Genomic DNA, 7681 nt, shown 5'->3' with positions numbered 1-7681 from the left:
GGCTGCTCCTCCTTTCTTCTTGTACCTCATTTGATGTGTGGATTAGGTTTTGGGTATTCCAGTTTTACAGTTTAGTATCCACTTATTAGTGAGTGCATGCCATGATTGATCTTTTGAGACTGGGTTACCTCACTTTGTATGATGTTCTCTAGCTCCATCCGTTTGCCTAAGAATTTCATGAATTCATGGTTCTAATGGCTGAATATTACTCATTTGTATATTTATATCACATTTTTATATCCATTCTTCTGTTGAGGGATACCTGGTTTCTTTCCAGCTTCTGGCTATTATAAATAGGGCTGCTATGAACATAGTGGAGCATATGGCCTTATTACATGCTTGGGAATCATCTGGGTATATATGCAGCAGTGGTATAGCAGGATCTTTCAGAAGTGACTTGCCCTATTTTCTGAGGAACCACCAGATTGATTTCCAGAGTGGTTGTACCAATTTGCAACCCCACCAGCAGTGGAGGAATGTTCTTCTTTCTCTACATCCTCGCCAACACCTGCTATCTCTATTAGCATTATATAGAGTAGTATCATGAGTTTCTTTTATTTGCTTGTTGCTATTTACTTGTCCCACACCTATGAAGAATGAGTACAGGGTAAGTTTTCATTTCTATCCTCTTGAATATATGCTTTATCTTTAGACTATAGTTCCCAGTGTAGAACTAGATTGCTGAAGAGAAATGCCTTAATGGCTGATTATCTGTGTAATGTTTCTCCTCTTTGGTTCATATGAATGATAGGTTGCTTGGTACTGTTGTCTCCTCTGTTATTTTTTTTTCCTTGACAACAAAGACTCAGAATATTTTCTATGGCCCATGATCATAGCCTTCATATTTTTCTAGAATTTACGAAGTTGATACTGATATTCTCAAGAAAATACTTTAAAATATGTTCTCACTAAATAATTTAAGAGAGGTCTGGAGAATAGACATCAATAATATATTGCATTCATCTTGGAAGATAAAATTTCTGGCCATCTTTATATAATATTATTGAAGATTCATTGCAAAAATTTTGAGAAAATGAAAAGTTCAGAAGTGAATAATTGGGTAAATTTGGCTTTCACCTATGATCAGTCACTGTTAGGTCCCAACATAGAAAAGGTTAGTGTCTGACTGATGTAGGTTCAAAATAAGTGAATGTCCAGGCTGTCTATATGGAGCTGCAGGTCAGTGCCCTTGCCAAGCACTGCACATGAACCAGCAACTTCATTTCAATCCATAAGCAACCGAGAGTCTCACAAACCAGCCTGAGTCTGTGAGAGAGGCAAGAATCTGCAGGAACCTCACAAGAAGCCCTTTGGTCAATATATCTCAATCAAGTCACCACAAGTGAAACTCAGCAAAGCATTTTGATATGAACCAATATGTGTGAATCCTCAGGGAAGACTATTGAGGAGGAAGAAAGGAAACCAGTGATCAGGCTCCCACTGTCTCTGGGGTTATATACATATTCCTTCACAATACCACATATCCTTTCATGAGTCTGCTATAGCAAAACATCCAGTCACCTGCGTCTGCTTTAACAAAGCATTATTTTTTATTTTTTATGTCTGCTTTAGCCAAACATCCTGTCACCTATGCCCCCACAAAACGTCATTTGACTTAGGAGACATTCCAAAGAATCTGGAAGCAGCCACTTCAATATTACTGTGCATCTAGAACACTACTGTTTGGGGACTTTGAGCACAGGGAAAGCAAAAGGATTCTGGATCTCAGTAGTCAGCCTGTGTATAAGGAAGGCTGATAACTTTGGGAGAATGATTATTAATATAAAGAAGAATTATTTTGAGGGTGATGAATGTTCTTTGAAATTATTGATGATGGTTGTAAATCATTCTGAAGGGGTTAAAATATTTTTTTGTTGTGAGAGTATTTAATAATTTAAAGATTGGTTTAATAATATGAATTGTATACAAATAAGCTACATACCTATAGGATGGCCTTAAAATTGTGATACATACATTGTGAATTTATATTTGTATGTATAGAGGCACACACACACATATATATCCATACATGCTCACACCTTATACCAACATTATTCAATGTGCTTTTATATTAACAAGAGTGTGGTTGGGTGAATAATTCATAATTACAACTATTTCACCACTGTGAAGCACAACCATCATGTGCTACAAAGTAAGACAACAATAGAAAACCAACAACAACAACAACAAAAAAAAACAACCTAAAGCATATTGGTGTGACTCTAACCAAACAAATAAAAGATCTGCATGAGAAGAACTTCAGGTTTCTAAACAACGATATTGAAGAAGACCTCAGAAAATGAAAAAAAATTTCCATGATCATAGATTGGCAAGATTAATATAGTTAAAACGGCCATCTTGACAAAAGCAATCTACAGATTCAACACAATCCCCATCAAAATCCACATTCAGTTCTTCATAAAGATAGAAAAAGCAATCTTCACCATTGAGGGCATCGGTACAGGGAGAAAGTTTATGAACAGAACACCAATAGCATATGCTCTAAGATCAAGAATTGACAAATGGGACCTCATAAAATTACAAAGTTTCTGTAAGGCAAAGGACACCTTCCAGAAGACAAATCAGCAACCAACAATTTGGGCAAAGATCTTCACCAAACCTACATCAGATAGAGGGGTAATATCCAATATATAGAGAGAACTCAAGAAATTAGACTCCAGAAAACCAAACAACCCTATTAAAAATGGGGTACAGAGTTAAACAAAGAATTCTCACCTGAAGAACTTCGGATGGTAGAGAAGCATTTTAAAAATGCTCAACTTCATTAGTCATTAGGGAAATGCAAATCAAAACAAGCTTGAGATTTCACCTTATACCAGTCAGAATGGCTAAGATTAAAAATGCAGGAGACAGCAGGTGTTGGAGAGGGTGTGGAGAAAGAGAAACACTCCTCCACTGCTGGTGGGGATTCAAATTGGTACAACCACTCTGGAAATCAGTCTGGCGGTTCCTCCGAAACCTGGGCACCTTACTTCCAGAAGATCCTGCTATACCACTCCTGGGCATATACCCAGAAGACTCCCCACCATGTAATAAAGATACATGCTCTACTATGTTCATAGCAGCCCTATTTATAATTGCCAGATGCTGGAAAGAGCCCAGGTATCCCTCAACAGAAGAGTGGATGCAAACAATGTGGTATATCTACACAACGGAGTACTATTCAGCCATTAGAAACAATAAATTCATGAAATTCTTAGGCAAATGGATGGAACTAGAGAGCATCATACTAAGTGAGGTAACCCAGACTCAAAAGGTGAATCATGGTATGAACTCACTAATAAGTGGATATTAACCTAGAATACTGGAATACCCAAAACAAAACCCACACATCAAATGAGGTACAAGAAGAAAGGAGGAGTGGCCCCTTGTTCTGGAAAGACTCAGTGAAGCAGTATTCAGCAAACCAGAACGGGGAAGTGGGAATGTGTGGGTGGGAGGATAGGGGAAGAGAAAGGGGATTATAGACTTTCAGGGAGTGGGGGGCTAGATAAGGGGAAATCATTTGAAATGTAAATAAAAAATAATATAAAAAAAAAAGAAAAAAAAAGAAAGAAAGAAAAAGCAATCTTCAATTTCATCTGGAATAACAGAAAACCCAGGATAGCTAAAACTATACTCAACAGTATAAGAACTTGTGGAGGAATCAACATCCCCGACCTCATGTGTCCTTATTGCATTCTAGGGAATCCTCTGAGTATATACCCAAGAGAAGTATAGCAAGGTAACAAGGAAGTATCATGACCAGTTTTCTGAGGAAAAAATCAGACTGATATCAGAGTGGTTGTACCATCTTGCAATCCCACAAAAGGTAAAGGAGTGTTAATCTTTCTTTGTATCAGCAAGCTCATCTTCAAGGAGATCAAGGACCTCCATGTAAAACCAGACACAGCAGCCTTATTTGTTATAGTCAGAAGCTATTATATGCAGTCTCACAACTCCAATTTGGCCGTCTGTATCACTCTAAGCCCTAGCTTATCCCACTCCACTGCTGCTGCGATTCATGGTCATCCTATGGAACTGCCCTATCCAATAAACTGGGTTTTTCATCTGCAAAGTGGCAGCACATCCACCTATTCTGTCTGATATACTGTCTTTTAGGTGGCAATCCTCAAATACATCACAAAATCAATTAAGACTGGGATTTCAGCTGCCACTGGGATTGAAAAATCTTCAATGATATTTTCTGACCACTGACACTGACAAGCCTCAATATATCTCCATGACCTGGCAATTTCTTAAATATTGCCTGTATGCCAGCAGGAGGCCTTTCTCTGGAATACAACTTTTATGTGTTCTCAGGTAACACTTACCAAATATTTCACCTTAGAGGCACTAGTCTCTTCTAAATTACTGGCAATTTCTTACCTCTAGCTCACCAGTATTAAATGTCCTCATAACCTGTTCTACTCTTGATTCTAAAGGCATAGTGAGTTGCCTGAAGCTGCCAAGTGCTATTGGTTGCTGTGGTAGGAACATTCCCTCCTACAATCCCCCAGTTCAATACATTTACACAACTTTCCTATGTCCCTATTATCTGTATTTGACTGCCAAGTAACTAGCTCAGTAAACTGACATGAAATCAGAAGTCTGGATGGTCTTCATACCTTGGTGCTGAAAATAAAGTTGTATGCCAACAGGCCTAGACTTAAGCTTTTCTTTACCTGGAACATGCTCTAAACCAAGATGGTATAGAACTCAGAAATAAACTTGCTGTTGATTCCTGTGATTAAAGATAAATTCCACCATGCCTGAATCTAAGATTTTCATGGTGAATATGCTGCTAGACATGAAATAAGTCTTATGTTTTTCTAGGCCATGATTTGGATCAAAATCATGTGTGTCATCAGATCACTATGGAGTAAAAGTGGTCTTCAATAGAAACAAAAACAACAGAAAACCCACATATATGTGGAAACTAAACAATATTCTACTCAATGATACCTTGGTTAAGGAAGAAATAAAGAAAGAAAGTAAAGACTTTTTAGAACTTAATGAAAATGAAGAAACAACATCCCCAAATCTCAAGGACACAATGAAAGCAGTACTAAGAGGAAAATTCATAAACCTGAGTGCTTCCTAAAAGAAAATGGAGAGAGTATACACTAACAGCTTAATAACACACTGAACACCCTGGAACAAAAAGAAGCTAATTCACCCAGGAGGAGTAGAAGGTAGGAAATCATCGAATTCAGGGCCGATATCAATCAAGTAGAAACAAAGAGAACCATAGAAAGAATCTACAAAACAAGGAGCTGGTTCTTTGAGAAAATCAACAAGATAGATAAACCCTTAACCAGACTAACCAAAGGGCAAAGAGACAGTATCCAGATTAACAAACTTAGAAACGAAAAGATATTTATAACAATAGAAACTGAGGAAATTAAAAAAAAAAAATTAGATCCTACTACAAAAGCTTATACGCAAGACAACTGGAGAATCTGGAGGAAATGGCCAGTTTCCTAGACAGATATAGGAAACCAAAATTAAATTAGGATCAAATTTATCAACTCAACAGTCCAATAACACCTGAAGAAATAAAAAGGGTCATAGAAAGCCTCCCAACCAAAAGCAGCACGGGACCATATGGCTTCAGTGCAGAATTCTATCAGACCTTCATAGAAGACCTAACACCAATACTCTTCAAACTATTCCACAAAATAGAAACAGAAGGAAATCTACCCAACTCAATCTATGAAGCTACAATTACACTCATACCAAAACCACACAAAGATCAAACAAAGAAAGAGAACTTCAGGCCAATTTCTCTTATGAATATTGATGCAAAAATACTTATTAAAATTCTTGCCAACTGAATCCAAGAACACATCAAAACGATCGTCCACCATGATCTAGTGGGCTTCATCTCAGGGATGCAGGAATGGTTCAATATAAGGAAATCCATCAATGCTATCCACTACATAAACAAACTCAAAAAAAAAAAAAAACATATGATTATCTCATTAGATGCAGAAAAAGCATTTGACAAAATTCAGCATCCTTTCATGCTAAAAGTCTTGGAAAGACCAGGAATTCAATGCCCGTACCTAAACATCGTTAAAGCAATATGCAGCAAACCGTTAGCCAACATCAAACTAAACAGAGAGAAACATGATGTAATCCCACTAAAATCAGGGACTAGAGAAGGCTGTCCTCTCTCTCCATATCTTTTCAATATTGTACTTGCAGTTCTACCTAGAACATTTAGACAACATAAGGAGGTCAGGGGGATACAAATTGGAAGGAAGAAGTCAAATTAACGCTATTTGCAGATGACATGATAGTCTACTTAAGTGACCTGAAAACCTCCACCAGAGAACTCCTACAGCTGATAAGCAACTTCAAAAAAGCGGCTGGTTATAAAATCAACTCAAGCAAATCTGTTGCCTTCCTATACTCAAATGATAAGCAGGCTGAGAAAGAAGTTAGGGAAATGACACCCTTCACAATAGCCAAAAGCAATATAAAGTATCTTGGTGTGACTCTAACCAAATATGTGAAAGATCTATATGGCAAGAACTTCAGGTCTCTGAAGAAGGAAATCGAAAAAGACCTTCGAAAATGGAAAAATCTGCTATCCTCGTGGTTCGGCAGGATTAATATAGTTAAATTGGCCATCTTACCAAAAGCAATCTACAGATTCAATGCAATCCCCAGCAAAATCCCAACACAGATCTTCACAGAGTTAGAGAAAGCAATTCTCAAATTCATCTGGAATAACAAAAAAACCCAGGATAGCTAAAAGTATTCTCAACAACAAAAGAAATTCTGGGTGAATCAGTATCCCTGACTTCAAGCAATACTGCAGAGCAATAGTATTAAAAACTTCATGGTATGGCCCTGTGACAGACAAGTGGATCAATGGAATAGAATTGAAGATCCAGAAATGAACCCACACACCTATGGTCACTTGATCTTCCACAAAGAAGCCAAAAACATGCAGCAGAAAAAAGATAGCCTTTTCACCAAATGGTGCTGGTTCAATTGGAAGTCAGCATGCAAAGAATGTGAATTGACCCATTCTTATGTCCATGTACTAAACTACAATCCAAATGGATCAAGGACCTACATGTTAATCCAGACACACTGAAACTAGTAGAAAAGAAACTGTGGAAGACCCTAGAGGACATGGGCACAGGGGAAAGTTTCCTTAACAGATCACCAATAGCATATGCTCTAAGATCAAGAATAGACAATGGGACGTCATAAAATTACAAAGTTTCTGTAAGGCAAAGGACACTGTTAAAAGGACAAAATGGCAACCATCAAATTGGAAAAGGATATTCACGAACCCTACATCTGGTGGAGGGCTAATATACAATATATACAAAGAATTCAAGAAGTTAGACCCCGGGGAAGCAAAAAACCCTATTAAAAAATGGGTACAGATCTAAACAAAGAATTTTCACCTGAAGAAATTTGGATGGCCGAGAGGAATCATAAGAAGTGCTCAACATCATTAGTCAAAAGGGAAATGCAAATCAAAACAACCCTGAGATTTCACCTTACACCAGCCACTGGAAATATCATCAGTATCACCCTGCTTAGACTTGAGAATTTCATGAAATCTCAAAGCTTAATATTTACTGTGATTCACCATGATCTATTTCATCTCCTAACCCTAATTTTTCAAAGTTCTGATAAGTCCTGCTAATTATGC

The sequence above is a fragment of the Apodemus sylvaticus genome, chromosome Y, assembly GCF_947179515.1.
Source record: "Apodemus sylvaticus chromosome Y, mApoSyl1.1, whole genome shotgun sequence".
NCBI classification, from domain to species: Eukaryota; Metazoa; Chordata; class Mammalia; order Rodentia; family Muridae; genus Apodemus; species Apodemus sylvaticus.
Note: the sequence above shows the minus strand (reverse complement) of the source record.